The sequence below is a fragment of the Amborella trichopoda genome, chromosome 4 (genome assembly GCF_054954075.1).
Source record: "Amborella trichopoda isolate Santa Cruz 75 chromosome 4, AtrichopodaSantaCruz75HAP2 v2.0, whole genome shotgun sequence".
Lineage (NCBI taxonomy): Eukaryota > Viridiplantae > Streptophyta > Magnoliopsida > Amborellales > Amborellaceae > Amborella > Amborella trichopoda.
Window position 1 is genome coordinate 43,306,262 of NC_142339.1, and position 16,573 is coordinate 43,322,834.

General features: G+C 34.5%; 2 long non-coding RNA genes across 3 annotated transcripts; one reads left to right on the forward strand and one right to left on the reverse strand.

Moving 5' to 3' along the window:
- Positions 1-6,464: 6,464 nt before the first annotated feature.
- LOC148782475 (uncharacterized) lies at positions 6,465-7,355 on the forward strand. 2 transcript variants are annotated; one of them, XR_016053175.1, is made up of 2 exons: positions 6,465-6,630; positions 7,166-7,355. It is a non-coding gene; the product is annotated as an uncharacterized LOC148782475 (long non-coding RNA). The 2 variants fall into 2 exon arrangements; XR_016053176.1 differs by having other exon boundaries at positions 6,630-6,647.
- A 2,661-nt stretch (positions 7,356-10,016) lies between these two features.
- LOC148782476 (uncharacterized) lies at positions 10,017-15,677 on the reverse strand. Its single transcript, XR_016053600.1, has 2 exons — positions 15,413-15,677; positions 10,017-10,402 (listed from the first exon to the last, which is right to left on the reverse strand). It is a non-coding gene; the product is annotated as an uncharacterized LOC148782476 (long non-coding RNA).
- Positions 15,678-16,573: the final 896 nt, after the last annotated feature.

Below are 16,573 nucleotides of genomic sequence, written 5' to 3' on the forward strand. Positions count from 1 at the left end.
AAACACTACCTATTTTTCCCTGTAAACCTTTTCCTTATTTTCTCTCGAATATGTTCTCTTATGGGAGAACAAAATACCACCAACTTTTGTGTCTTAATGTATTTTTTCTTCTCTCTCTATACTGAGAGAAGGAAGAAGAAAATCCTCTTATTTTTTTCTGTTAGTTTTTCTTTCTCCTCGTCTCTATATCTTTTATTTTTTGGATTTTTTTTTTTTTGTTTTTTGAGGGAGCTTTACGGGGAGGGTGAGCCAAGGGCCTGCACTCTCTCTAACTATAACACATTGTGGGATGGATGTGGTGCAGGATTTTTCTCTCTCTAACTCTATCATTGGCAAATAGAGCTGTTTGGTATTTTGAATACCTGACAATTCTTTTTATTTTGAAAAAAAATAGCCATCATACTATCTTGTATTTGCATTGCCGAACATGAGGGCAACTTAGGGGGACAAAAAAAACATGGGAGGGATGGGGGTGCCTCCCGTAATTTAAGACAAATGTGATCGCATTTTGTAATTGACCCCAAATAGTGTCTATACATAAATTTCTCTTGTATTATTTGTCTAGATAATACATATAGAAAGAAAGTTAAAGCCAATAAGGAAAGTCCAAAGCCATTAATGGTTGTGCATCTGTTGCATTGATTATTAGCAAAAGTCAAAATGAAATAAGTTTATAAGCGATACCATAAAGAAATAGCCCTTTAATGCATGCCCATCCATGCATATGCAATTTCGTACATTATTACAAATTTTTATTATATATTTACATTATTTAATTTATGATAGAGTATATAAATATGTTACTATTAGTCAAAGACATTTATTTTTCAAAATATTTGTTATGTATTTGTTATTAATTTATTATGAATATGCCCCTATATGAATTCAAAAAATGCATGCTCGTAGACTATATTATATGATTTTTAAAAACTATTTAATATGCGCACTCTCTCTCTTATTTTCGTGGTGTTCTTCAAGACCTCCTGCAACTACCATGAGAGAGAGGAGAGGAGCAAGAAGTTAAAATCATGAGAGAGAGAAGAGAAGGATGAAAGACAGAAAAGGGGGAGTTTTTAATGATGGCACAGGAAAGGGGCCGTTGAAGGGGGTATTAGATAAAAAAATTGCAATAAGGTAAAGGGCAATTGGATATAAATTTCATGACAAGGCTTTCCAAGTTAATAGGACTTGAGATTTTGAGTATTTTAACAAGGAATTCAGATGCCTAATGAGGTGTATCTTTAATACATAGGATAGTTTCTCTAATAATCATAAATTATAAAATACTATTTATATATCGCTGATACAAAAAATATCAACTAAATGATAATAAAGATAATTTAAATCATTTTTTACAATCTTACCCACAAATAAAATCTTTTCCATTACAAGATCCCATATTGCGAATGGCTACACCTCGAATCCTTTGAGCATTGGAAATCTCGATGATGATTTTAACGTCAAATTCAAATACAAACTATGAAATTTCAAGCTAAAAAAGTATTATAAATCTTACGGATCTGTGAACACTTATTTTTAGGGAAATATGGGCTGTCTGAATAATGTATTACAATATACACTATTTTAGGGCTTGAAATCCGATCGGCTTTTCCTATTATAATAGTTTAGGCCGAGATGAATGATTTGGAGGTTTCTTGACGTGAAAACTACAATTTTCAATGAGGCCTTACTTAATCTTATAGAACGACAGCCCTATCAAAACATTTTCCATCTTTATAGAGTTCCAATTATAGTGCAGTGTAATTTTAATAAGGTAAGGAAAGTGCAAGTCAGCCATTTAAAGAGAGACTACGAACCAGAGGGCATTAACGCGCTAAAAAAACAATAAAAAAATTTAAGTAATGACTCAAATCCAAAGCTTAACCACTTGAAAATAGAATAGTGAAATTTATTTCCATGACAATGTATCCAACACTACAATGCTAGGCTTTGTCTCTCCCATTGAAGAGAGAGTGAGAGGCATCAAAACTGTTGCTTATGACCTACACCAGGGCTATGACCCGGGTCAGTGGGACGATAATCGTCCATAACAACTCAAGCACCTGGGCGAATGAGACGGTAATTGCCCACTACAAATTTTGCAGCAGGTGGTGGGGTATCGTGTCCCACGCCAGGGCAAGGACCGGAGTCAGTGAGACGAAAATCATCCACAACAAACTTAACGTTAGGGGGTGGGGTGCCGTGTCCCACGCCAGGGCTATGACCAGGGTCAGTGGGACGGAAATCGTCTACTACAAATTCTAAGAAAGGGGGTGGGGTGTCATGTCCCACGCCAGGGATATGACCAGGGTCAGTGGGACGGAAATCGTCCAAAACAAATTCTGCACCGGGGGGCGGGGTGTCTTGTCCCACGCCAGGGCTATGACCAGGGTTAGTGGGACAGAAATCGTCCACAACAAATTCTGCACCAGAGGGCGGGGTGTCATGTCCCACTCTAGGGCTATGACCAGGGTCGGTGGGACGGAAATCATCCACAACAAATTCGGCGCCAGGGGGCAGGGTGTCGTGTCCTACCCCAGGGCTATGACCGGGTCAGTGGGACGGAAGTCGTCCTCTACGAATTCAACTGTGGCAACCACCGTGCCTTGGTTGCTCAGTTTCTGGTCGAGGCCCACCACATTTCTTCTTTCACTAAAGTGGAGAGTCGTAAGAGAGACGAGAAGTACTAAAGTGGAGAGTCGTAAGAGAGACGAGAAGTACTAAAGTGGAGAGTCGTAAGAGAGACGAGAAGTAGGAGAGGAAACAAAGCATGCACCCACGTCATATTATTGAGGATGAGGATTGAACTTGAAGCCACGGTTGCCCACTAGGCTTCATTTATAAGGTCTGGCCTGCTCTTAATAACCTCTCAAATCTGGTAATAAATCTCAATAAATTTATTTTCCCTATAAGTAGAGAGATTTCGGGCACGCGGCCACCCTAAGCCGGCATGCGCCCTCCCAAAGCAGTCACGCCTTAGATGGTGCTTATCCCTTTGTTTTTTTGGGTAATCTGGTACTTATCTCTTTCACAAAGAAAAGATTCCCTAAAAAGAAAAGAGTTATTTCATTGTATCTTTCCATTTAACCTGCATTTCTCCTTCTATTCCATGTTGCATGCCTCAAGCTGCGTAATGTTGGCTTGGTTCTTTGGACCTTGATGGAGTTGACTCATGCGCTCGTGCCTAACCTAACCAGGTATGTAGGAGGTGCGGTTTGTGTAGAGCCGAGAGTCTAAATAATCAAAGTAAAGGTTATCTTCAAATAGTGTTGAGTAATATGGTTTCAATATGGGAAATTTTTGTCATAGCCTTAAAATATACTTTCATCTCTAATTATAAAATTCAAAGCATTAAAATAGTGTAGATCGAGAAGATCTATGAAAACTTGAAATTTTTGAAAATTGACGGTCAAAAAATGCATTATTTGCAAACTTGAAATCCATTTTTCATCTTTTGCTGGTGGGTTTGGGGTTTTCTCCGCCAAGGTTTTTGGGAGGTGGTGAATGAAAGAATGGAGCATATGGGTTTAGTGTTAGTGAACGAAAGAAATGGAATTCACTTAAAAGGAAGAATAGCGCCCTCTTTGGTGTTTACATGTTTGCATTGCCAAACAGCAGGGAAACTTAGTTAAAAAAATAGAAGAGGTAGCGCTCGTAATTTCGAGCAAATGAGACACCAAATGGTAATTGGCCTCCCCTAATAGTGTATGCACGTAATTTACTCTATAATCACTTCTACGAGGTACAGACTCTATAAAATAGAGGGTTTCTTGAGGAATGCACGAAAGAAATGAGCTAGAGATTTAGAGACAGAGAGAAGAGAAAGGAGCTGGTTCGCTCGTATTGTATACCCGTCACCATGGGGTACCCGCCTATAGGATTTCGATTAGCAACCCATGCTCCTTGTGTAGGTTTGGGACACATCCAAGTAATGATAATCCTATGAATGCGTTCTAGGTTTTCTTTTATGCATTTGTTTTCTTTTTAGTTTTTTGTTTTGCAGGGCCCAATACCCACTTAAATCTGATGCAACTTTTGGTTTTTAATCTACAGGTATTTATCTTAGAAATTAACAGCTTCAAGCTATTCGTATTTTACCAATTGAAGAAAAAATTGTAAATTCCATTTGATTATTTTCTCCTTGTAACTTTTTGTGGTCCATTTATTCTCCTTCTTGTTAAATCACTAACTTTCATGGCCTCATGGTTCGGACATCTTAGCTTCTTTGCAGGACTTGCTCCCTATACAAATAAAAAGGGTAACATGTAAATTTTATACAGAAGTTCACACGCTAAAAGTCCAGAGCTCGAATCTTCAAACTTACCAAAACCCAACAAAGAGAAAAACTCAATTGCTTCATGGGTGTACATATGTAAGTGTGGTATATATGAGGCTGCAACCTTTAAACAATCAAAATAAAACATACTTATAAACTTTGTCATAATATTATATGTAGGTGGATATGTATGAGGTTGCAACCATTAAACAATCAAAATAAAACATACTTATAAACTTTGTCGTAATATCCAAATTTTGTGTCAAATATTCATAAGATGGTCAGAGAAACTATTTTCATCTCTAATTATAAATGTTCAAACTCCAAAAATGGCTAAAATCAAGCAGATTTACAAACACTTTAAAACCTTGAAAATGGATAATCTGTTGCAAGGTGTACAATATAATAAAAAGTTTATATAAGGTTTGTTTTTCGGTAATTTGTAGGGAAGACGGGCCGCTACTTATTTTTTTATTTATTTTAAGAGTTAGTTTTTTTAAAATATTATTGGGGTGGTGTGAGTGGGAATGGAAACCACAACATGGTGACTAGGATTTGGGGTGCTACCACCACAAACTCAACCGCTTTCCCAAAGGGGTAAGTCAGTGGGGATTTGGGCCCCTACTATTTGGTGAATAAGGTAAAGATCAGTGGGGATTTAAGCCCCTACCCTTTGGTTAGAATGGAGTCGGATACTTCATCATGGAGCTTAGTAGTATTACCACCAAAGCCTCAGCCCATTCTTAAAACGGGTAAGTTAGTGAGATTTGGGCCCCCAGCCTTTGGTAAGAATTGGTTTAAGAAGGATGGTGTCCTTAAACTTTCCCTTAACCCATCCCATGCTTGGGTAAAAGGGCATGGTTGTATTAGGTAAGCAACCAACGTAAAATTTTGTCATAACCCATCATTAACCCTGATAAACTATAATATCTATTTATGCTAAGACGTTCTCCAAAAGCGACGCACTGTTCTGAAAACTAGGTATAGTGATAAATGAGCAAGGAGTAGCTAGGGAATTCCCCAGAAGTGACGCACCGCAATACTGCCCGATTGTGGTGAAATTTAGGCAAAGGTTCCTACGACACCTTAGCCGACCATGGATAAAGAAGCTAGTCCAAGATAATTAACATAATTAGCGCTTACGCACTACAAGTAGGATTAGATGATAGAATTAAGAGACAATTATGGGAGGACATAGATAGAATAGTCCAAGATATACCGAATGGAGAGATGACTTTTTTAGGTGGGGACCTAAATTGTCATGTAAGGAAGGATAATAGAGCATATGAAGGGGCACATGGGGGATATGGGTTTGGAGAAAGAAATAAGATGGGTGAGACAATTTTAGATTTTTCTATGGGCTACAACCTAGCAATAACAAATACTTACTTTAAAAAATGAGATGAACATTTAATACCCTATAGTAGTGGAACACATAACAGCTAAATAGACATCTTTCTAGTTAAGAAGGTAGATCGACCATCATGTAAAGGCTGCAAAGTTATCCCAAGAGAGAGTTTGAGTACCCAACATAAGCTCGTAGTCATGGACGTCTATAGAAAGAGAAGGGGTGAGAGTAATGTGCATCCAAAACCTAGGTAGTGGAATTTAAAAAATGAGAAAATAGACTTATTTAGAGATAAATTAGTTGAAGAAGGAAAATGGAACTCTGAACATGATGTCAATGTACTTTGGAATGAGATGGCTGAATGTATCAAGAAAGTGACAAAAAAAATTTTAGGAGAATCTAGAGGGAAAAAAAAAGTTCGATATGGAGGTTGTGGAATGATGAGGTTCATAAGGCCATTAGATAAAAATGATCATGTTATAAAATTTGGCAGTATAATAGAAGCGATCAGAACTTAGAATAATATAAAAATTCTAAAAAAAATGCTAAACAAGTAGTAATTAAAGCTAAAATTTAGGCATATGATAATCTATATAATAAATTAAAAACAAGAGAAGGCAAAAAAAATATCTTCAAATTAGCACAAATAAGAGAGAAAAAGCGTCGGGACTTATACTAATAATAAATGCATTAAGAGTGAGGATCAAATGATATTAGTGAAGGATGATGAGGTTGAGGAAATGTGGAGAGTCTATTTTAAAAAATTATTTTATAACGTACACATTGGGAATATATTAGCAAAAGGGACTTTTGATACAAGTAATGGGGAAATGTAGAGAATCTCTCTCTATCTCTCGATTAGGGCACTGGCCCAAGAGGTCTTTCCCTGTTTTGGTTCTTTCTCTCTCTATCTCTCGGTTTGGGCATTGGCCCAAGGGGTCTCTCTCTCAATTTGGGGCAGCCCCAAGGGGTCTCTCCCTTTCTCTCAATTTGGGGCAGCCCAAAGGTCTCTCTCTCTCCACTGTAAGCTTGATAACGTGCAACTATTTTGCCATTTTGTGCGCAAATTATTGTAAGGAAGATGTAGTTCTGGTGCTAAAAAATTTAAAGCTCTACCCTTAGGAAAGAGGTCTTGTTCAAATGGGTTTAGTTTTTTGGTGATTATATTGGTTATTTAGGGTTATCCATATATGCACAAATGCAACTTTGGTGTCTTGGCCGAATAAAATAATGCTTCTAGGGATTACTATGGTTTGAATTTACATTTTTTAATTATTCTGAAAAATGCTTGTACATTTCATAGGTGTTTGTTCATTTCAGTGATTTAATGATCTGCACGCTATTTTCCAGGACGCATTGTGTTATGAATTTGCACAAACTTTAAACCTAAGTTATTGTTATCTTTTAGTTTTTTGCAGCAATCTCTCTTAAATGAAGCTCCTTTGATTTTCTATAATTGTTCTCACTTAAAGCAATTTTTTTTTATAAAGAACTAACAAGGGTTAAAAACTGTATTGATATGCTGCTGAATTTTAATGCAGTTAAGTGGTTCATGAAGACAGAGGGGTTAAGCCAGTGAAGAGATTGTTTTAAAGAGAGGAAGATTCAGTCCCAGATAATGAAATCAGTTTATGGAATGAAATATATTTATGCATTCAAATCAATAAACATAAATGTGTTTTTAAATTTTAGTTTATGGAATGAACAAGCTCTCAGTTGTTTCAAGTAGAAGTTCAATGACTTATTATGCAATAGTATCCACTTCTTGTGAGGTTGTCTTTTGTTGTGGAATTCTTAATTCGCTTACTTCTATGTCATTGATTCATAGTCTTATTTTGATGGAGTTAAGACTTCCAAATTTTGTCTGGTAAAGTCGACGATATCATGCTTGGAAAATTCCTTTCTAGCATGTTTGGGTACATGGATATTAAGGGCATGGATTTTTAGTATCTTGGATATTGCAAAAATCCATCGTTTGGATTTCTTAATGACTAGGATACTTAAAATCATGAAAATAAGAACTACTTTTCCATAATTTGATTTTCACACCAAAAGCTGATTTTTTGAATTTCAAAGGCCCATGGATTTCACTCATTGGCTCCCTCAACCCAAAATATAGGGAACATTTGGTAGGTATGAAAATTTTAGAACGAGAAAGTACCTAAATTCTTTTAAAGAGAGGAACTATTGCAAAATATTTAGAGATAAACTATCGCAAATTTTTTCTTTTGGAGAGAGAGTTTATTAAAATTTTAAAGAGAGAAAGTATGTTAAAATTTAGATAGAGAAAGTATCAAAAAAATTAGAGCGATGAACTATCGCAAAAATTTAGAGAGAAAAACTCTCAAATCTTAATTGTAGGGAGAAACTATCATATTTTAGAGAGAGAAACTGTGTCAACCTTTGAGAGATAAACTATTTCAAAAATTTTAGAGAGAGAAACAATCTCAGTTTTAAATTTTTAGAGAGATAAACTATATAAAATTTTAGAGAGAGTACCTAAAAAGTTATGGAGATAAAAACTATCTCAAAATTTCTAGAGAGAGGAAGTATATAAAATCTTAAGTTTTCGAGAGAAAGTATTCTTAAAATTGTAGATAGAGAATATTCTTAAATTTTTAGAAAGAAACTGTTATAAATTTTAGGAAGAGAAATTGCTGAAAATAAATTAGAGAGAAATATCTCATGTTTCTTAGAGAGAGATACTATCTCGAATTTTGAGTTTTAGACAAACTATATTAAAAATATAAAGATAGAAATTATATCAAATTTTAGAGGGAAAAACAACCGTAAAAATTTTAGAGATTGAAACTATCTCAAAATTTTGAGAGAGAGAAACTATTGCAAAAATTTATGTTTCTGAGAGATAAAATATCTTAAAATTTTATAGAGATAAACTATATCAAATTTTAGATAGAGAAAGTACATGAAATTTTTACAGTGAAACTATCTCAGAAAAATTTAGGGAAAAAGTCTCAAAATTTAAGTTATGGAGAGAGAAAGTATCTCAAATTTTAAACTTTAGAGAGAGGAACTAAATCAAATTTTATAGACACTGCATCATGTTTTAAAGAGAGAAAATATCTTAAAATTTTAGGGAGTGAAACTATCTCAAAATTGAAGTTTTAGTGAGAGAAAGCATCTTAAAATTTTAGACAGTAACTATAGCAAATTTAGAGAGAGAGTATATAAATATTTTTAGAAAGAGAAACTATCGTAAAAAATTTTGAGAGAATTTATCTCAAATTTAACTGTTAGAGAGAAAATATCTTAAAATTTGAGAGAAAAGCTGTCATATTTAATAAAAAAAAACTACTTAAAAATATTTAGAGAGAGAAATTATCAAAAAATTATTGAAGAGGAGAACTATCTCAAGTTTTAAGTTTTATAGAGAGAGTATATTAAATTTTTAGAAAGAGAAACTATGTTAAATTTTAGAAAGAGAAACACCTAAAATTTTTAGAGAGAGAAACTATCTCAAAATTTCTAGAGAAACAATTTCAAATTTTAAGTTTTGGATTGAAAGTATATTAAATTCTAGAGAGAGAAACCATATCAAATTTTAGAAAAAGAAACTATCTCAAATTTTTTATAGACACTATCCCAAATTTTAAATTTTAGAGAGAAAGACTGTATCAAGTTTGTTACCGAACAATGGTAATTAAAGTAATTGCAAGGAATCCATGAATTTTGAATATATCCAAACAAGAGATTTGAGGAACCCATGATAAAAGTCCCTGATATTGAAAATCCATAGATTTCCTTAGATTTCAAATATCGAAGATTCCTAATTTCCTCCTATCCAAACGGCCCTTCAAGTTTTTTAAATATGGGGAAATTCCTTTTCAATCATTCTTTTTTCACTTTTGAGGTGAAGGTGCTATGGGTTAGAAACCACAACATGGATTTTAATTCCTTTTAAACTCTCATATTCTCTCTCTCTCTCTCTCTCTCACGGCCCAACAATTGGATTTTTAATTCGGATGGGATTTGAGGGTTAATTTGCAAGGGGTGAGGCCATACACAAATCATGCAAATACTTATTTAATTTGAATGAGATTTTTAGCGTCACATATAGTTGCCAATAAACTGTAAAAGTATACAAGGCCCATCAATTGGATTTTAATTCGTACGCGATTTGAGGCTAAATTTGCATGGGGTGAGGCCATGCCCAAATCCTGCAAATTCTTATTTGCAAGGGGTGGTACATATAAACTTCCCCATAACTGTAACGTTATATAAGGCCTGTCTATGACATGGTTTAATGTCTTTTCGAATAAATCGATGTCCACTTACATTTTAAACAATGCTTCTGAAAAATTTCTTAGGCACCCAAAGACTTGGGCTAACCCAACATTATCAAGCAGAAAGAGAAATGGAAAGAACAGCATATAACAAAATTGCCTTTGATTCAAATAGAGTATATTAAGATTGATGAGTACATCTTACTATGATTACACGTTTACTCCTTTTTTATGAGGAGAACAAAATATACAACATGTAAGATTGAGTACTCCTTTTTTTATGAGGAGAAAGAAATATACATGTAAGATTGAGAAGTACACTTTACTCAACATGGATCACTAAACTTAGAGCTAACATGGCTATCATTAGATGCTTCTCAGAATTCCCATAGGCAATCAAATATTGTTGATTCTCTAATAACTTGATCAGTGACTTGAAGTTAGATGTTGTTGGCTCGAATATTGTGCAGTCTTGTAGATGAAAGTGCCCTCTTCCCACCGACGCCCAAGTAGAACACAACTTTACGAATGACACTATCACACAATCATCAAAAGAAAGAGCCCAATAACTATTCACACCAGTTAACATCCCGTAAATAAAGTAAGTAATTTCAACGGCAATTATGTTCTTAAATAATAGACATTGTGCACTAGAATCTGCTTTCATTTACAAGTAGGCCTGTCACTCTATTCAATTTCTGAAAAAGCGGATCGACCAGTGCCTGGGTGGCCGCCTAGGCGGATTTCTCTAGGCGGCTGCCTAAACCCACCTAGGCGGGGGCGGAATTGCGGCTTATTGAGGGTATTTTTGAGTAATTTTTGTAATACTAAAGAGGCAAAATTATGGGTTTTAGATTCACTTGAACCCTAAAACTCATTACAAGCTATTTTAGAGAGGGAAAACCCAAAAAAAAAAAAAATTTTACGGGGTCGCCTAGGTTTTGGGCACCCGCCTATGCGTTAGGCAGCGTCGACCCCCCCCCCCCCCCCCCCCCCCCCGACTGCGCTTTTTGAAACACTGACACTAATTTAATAAACTAAAGGGTGATTCAAGTTCAATTGCAACTAGGCCAGCAAATATGAGGAAAGCTTACACAACATTCCCAAATCTAATAACAATCACACCCACCATATAACTGTTACTTGAGTGATACTTTCTTGCTTGGTAAATTGGGATATGAATTTTGATACTGATTTTGATATCTTTAACTGCTGCATCGTAGACAACCTCATTGAGAGAGAGAGAGAGAGAGAGAGAGAGGAACACAAAATGTAAAGAAGAACCATGAGTATAAAAAGTCGAGGAAGAAGTGATGAGAAAAGAATAAGGATGAATATGGAGATTATAGTTTTGTCACCCCTATCTGTTAGAACAAATGACTGGCCCCCAAACATGAATGAGTACACTAGAGAAAATAGTGAACCCCACAGAAATATTAACTAGCCCTACATAAGTGCCTCTCAAGTTTCTACATGAGAATGACCGGCAGAAACTATTGTTCCATGTAGAGGCTACAAACTATTCACAATACCATCTACCATCTTATCCATGGTTCTATAAATCATCCAAAAATTAATGAAAGCCTTAATAATATGATCAATAGTTCCTTAAAAAATGCCATGTTCGGCTGATTAATGAAAATTCCTGCAACCACTGCCAATCCATCACAGTAGGGTTAAGAGCTCCATGGGCAGACCAATCCAATGCTACGAAACTAACGATACCCAGAATTCTTACTTGCTAGGGACCATCTAATCCAATGAGGGTAACTACGTAATGGCAATGGAAAATAAGGAAAACCACGTATCCCTTTTTCTTCACTAAAACAAAATCCATTTAGCATATGGAAATGTCATAAACCCACACCCCCGAACCCACTAAACAGTCCATATGATCCCCATATCCTCTGTGATATTCTAATGGTAGAAATTTCTCGAGCTTTAAATTTCTTGACTAATAGAAACAGATATGGATTTTCATGGAACAAAGTTTTCGCACAAGAACTACATCTTCCTTTAACATAATAAGTTGGACCAATGGTTTAAAAACCGGATCGGTGACCCGGATCGGGCTTTTCAAAAACCGATCCGGATCGGCGAATCGGCGAATCGGCGATCCGGATCGGAATCGGGTGAATCGGTCAGAATAAAGCTCCAAAAAAATCCGAAAAAATTATTAAAATTCATTATAAATATTGTTTTTTAGGAATTCAATAAAAAATGAGGGTACTCCATTAAGAATTTTCGTGTTTTTAAATGAATATGCGAATATTGATATGTTCTTCCCCTGCATGAACCGCCATTCAACATTTAATTTACATCACACAAAAGGATAAACATAGAATTATCATGGAATAAGTATATCAACATACATGGACTACAATAAAGCATAAAATTAGTAATATACGATCTAAATTAAGATGTAAAAAGTTTAAATTAACCTGACAGTTCAAAAAGAAAAATAATCACCATATGTAATGATAATATGTTGCGGTAGTTCATGTAGTCATATTCGTTGTTATTTGTTATTGCAAAAGGACAATAATATTTTCGTACATATCAATTACAAACATTTAGAATAATACAAAATGCAAGCTCCAAACATGGCTACAACTCAATTATCAAGAACATACATTTTTTGCATTAAAAATTAATAGTAAAAACAATTCTTCAAAGAGCCGGCTAACATCAGTCATTCCAACTAAAAAATCCATGAACAACAGATAAAAAAAATACAGTTTTGTATTGAAAATATAATAACATGCATTTTTTTGCATAAATAATCCATCAACATACAATTTTTTCAACAAAAACTTTAACAATAAAAATTTTAAATATGGTTTAATACCTCATGATAATTAAAACCTTGTCACGATTTTCACATCTTTTCGGAAAATCATCATTTTTCAAAAAATTCGATCATGGAAAAAAAAAAAAAAAAATTTACAGCAAACTCAAACAATAAAAATTAAAAATTGGGTTTAAATGTTTAATACATCACGATAATCAAAACTTTATCACGATTTTCACATCTTTTCAAAAAATCATCATTTTTCAAAAAATTCGATCATGGATAAAAAGAAATTAAAAAAAAAAGTACAGCAAATTTTCAAAAAATTCGATCATAGATTAAAAAAAAAAATTAACAAATTTTCAAAAAGTTCGATCATGGATTAAAAAAAAAAAATCATAAATTTTCTAAAAATTCGATCATGGATTACAAAAAATTCGATCATGGATTACAAAAAATTCGATCATGGATTACAAAAAATTCGCTCATGGATTACATAAAATTCGATCATGGATTACATAAAATTCGATCATGGATTACAAAAAAAAAAAAAACATAAAAAAACAAAAAATTCGATAGTGGATTACAAGAACAGAAAAAAACAATTCGATCATGGATTACAAGTAAAAAAAACAAACATTTCGATCATGGATTACAAAAAAGTCGATCATGGATTACAGAAAATTCTATCATGGATTACAAAAAATTCGATCATGGATTACATAAAATTCGATCATGGATTACAAAAAAGTCGATCATGGATTACAGAAAATTCTATCATGGATTACAAAAAATTCGTTCATGGATTACATAAAATTCGATCATGCATTACAAAAAAAAAAAACAAAAAATTCGATCGTGGATTACAAAAAAAGAAAAAAACAATTACATCATGGATAACAAAAAATTCAATCATTGATTACAAAAAACTCTATCATGGGTTACATAAAAAACAAAAAACAAAAAATTCGATCATGGATTACAAAAAAAAACAAACATTTCGATCATGGATTACAAAACATTCGATCATGGATTACAAAAAATTCTATCATGGGTTACAAAAATAAAAAATAAAAAATAAAATTCGATCATGGATTACAAGAAAAAAAAACAAACATTTTGATCATGGATTACAAAAAATTCGATCATAGATTACAAAAAATTCTATCATGGGCAACACAAAAAAAAGAAAAAAAAAAAAAAAAAAAAAAAAAAAATTTGTTCTTCACAGAGTCGTTTTACATAAGCGATTTTAACTAAAAAATTCACCTCCAAGTGAATAAATTACATCCAATTGACTATATTTTCTGATAAACAACAATATAAGGAATCAAAAACCTAAATTTTTAACACATTATTTCAAATATATCATGAAAACAAAATCAAAAGGCGGAAAAAAAAAAAATAAACAGCGGAATTTGGTTCCGCAGGCATCTCACTGTTCATATCAAATTTCTTGCTGTAATTGATCAGATTACGTAAAATTGAAAATTTTAAATCATACTAGACACAATAAAGATTAAAAACCCTAATTATTGAACTCATTTTGTTCAAAATATGCCGTGAAATAAATCAAATGGCGGAAAAAAAAAAAAACCTAAAGTTCTTACCTATTTTTGTGAACCGAAGCCTTCAATCTCCAAAAAACTCTGTTTTTCTCAACGATTATCACAAATTAGTAACAAAATATTTTGATTCACAGCTTTAAGATCAATATGCCTACAAATTTTGAAAGATTCATGCCCTATTTGGCATGAAATTTCAGAAATGGCGGAAACCCTAAACCCCGAATTTTTCTTGATCCAAAAACAACTAATTTTTCCACCATTTAATCCTTGAAAAATCTGAATAAAGCTGTTTACAGCCGGAAAAACAGATCACATGCCGAAAAAAACAAAAAAAATGATCAAAAAATGACAAATTTGAAAAAATCCATGAAGAACACTGTGCAACCCGTGTTCTTCACGGACTCGCCGATTCCGCACAGTGAATCGGCGAGTCACTGTGCAGAATCGTCCGGTTCTCTCTAGAACCGGACGATTCCCGGTTTTTGAACCGATCCGGTACCTTTTTCATGAATTCCGAGTCGAACCGGGCGAGTCCGGTTCGACTCGGAGATTTTTTAAACGCTGAGTTGGACACAATGGAAAAATAATTGCATGCTACCAAGCTCAAGCTCACTGTGGGGGGAGAGAGAGAGAGAGAGAAAGAGAGAGAGAGAGAGAGAGCCACGTGGGGGCGAGTATGTGTCTGTGAGAGAGAGACCCAACAGGGAGGAGAGACCTTTGGGCTGCCCCAAATTGAGAGAGAGACCCCTTGGGCCAGTGCCCGAACTGAGAGATAGAGAGAGAAAGAACCAAAGCAGGGAGAGACCACTTGGGCCAGTGCCCTAACTGAGAGATAGAAAGAGAGAAATAACCAAAGCAGGGAGAGAACCAGAGAGATAGAGAGCCCCCTTGGGCCTGCCCCAAATTGAGAGAGAGAGGGCCAATGCCCTAACAGAGAGAGAAAGAGAAAGAGAGAACCAGAGCAGAAAAAGAACTAAAGAGAGAGAGGGGGCCAGCGCCCTAACCTAGAGAGAGAGAGAAACAGAGCAGAGAGAGGGAGATCTAGAGCCGTGAGAGAGAGAAAACCAGAGCATAGAGAGAGGCTAGCGCCTTAACCAAGAGTGAAGAGCGGAAGAGAGAGGGAGAATGAGAGAGAGGGAGATCCAGAGCCAAGAGAGAGAAATAGAGCAGAGAGAACGACCATACCTGATGTTGAAGCATATGCCTTCCTACTGGTTCTCCGGATATGGTGCATGTGAGTGAGATTGACAATATGGACCTGGTGCAGCAGCGGTGGGAGAGCGAGAGACGCATATGGTGCAGATGAGTGAGATTGACAGAGATGGACCTGGTGCGGTAGCGGTGAGAGAGCGATAGACGGGATAGGAATGGGGAGAAGCACTACTGCTCCATGGGAAGGGGAGAGAGGGTATTTCGTGGGAAAGGGAAAAGAGAGTATTTTAAAGAGAGTACGGATCTTGAGGTTTTGCTGGCATTAAATGCATCAAATTTGAAAATTTCAAAACTCAAAACTTTAAATTTATAGAATAACTTTTTTTTTATTTACATGTTGACCTACAAATTAAAGTACATACTATTGTTGAAATAAAGCCATATCACGGTCTCATTCTACTATAATGTAATCGTTACATTGTGTCGCTTAGTTTATATATATATATATATATATATATATATATATATATATATATATAGATAAAAGATGATACGGTAAAAGGGTTGGCTTACAGGTAAAAATACGTCCAACGGTCTATATTGAATTTGAGTCGATCTGACGGTCACGACTTCATTTCGTATTTGAATTTTAGTTTTTTTTTACAAATTCGAATAACTTTAACTTTTAAGCATGTATTCTCATTAAGGCGCACCTAAAAAAAATATACAAAAAAAAAAATTATTTAAAAAACATTGATCAAAATACCCCCGAAATATTTTAGGGGTATTTTGATCAATTTATTTCATGTAAATTATGTTTTTGATATTTTTATTAGAATGTCCTAATTTTGAATAACACGTCTAAAGTTACAAGTAATTTGGATTTGTAGAAAAAAATTAAATTTAAAATACGAAATAAAGTTGTGACCGTCAGATCGGTCCTGATTCAATCTGGGCCGTTGGGCGCATTTTTACCTGTAAGCTCACAGGTTTACAGGATAATTTTCCTAACTATATATTTATATTATATATAGAAAACACTACAAAATGTTTATAGGCGAAGTTCTACAGTACTTCACCTAAAGCTATATCACCGTTTATCACGTGCACAAAATGTCTGATAGTATTTGAATTTTATCAGTATTTTTTAAAAATAATAATGATCGAAAAGTTTGTAGGTGTGTTCACCTTAGT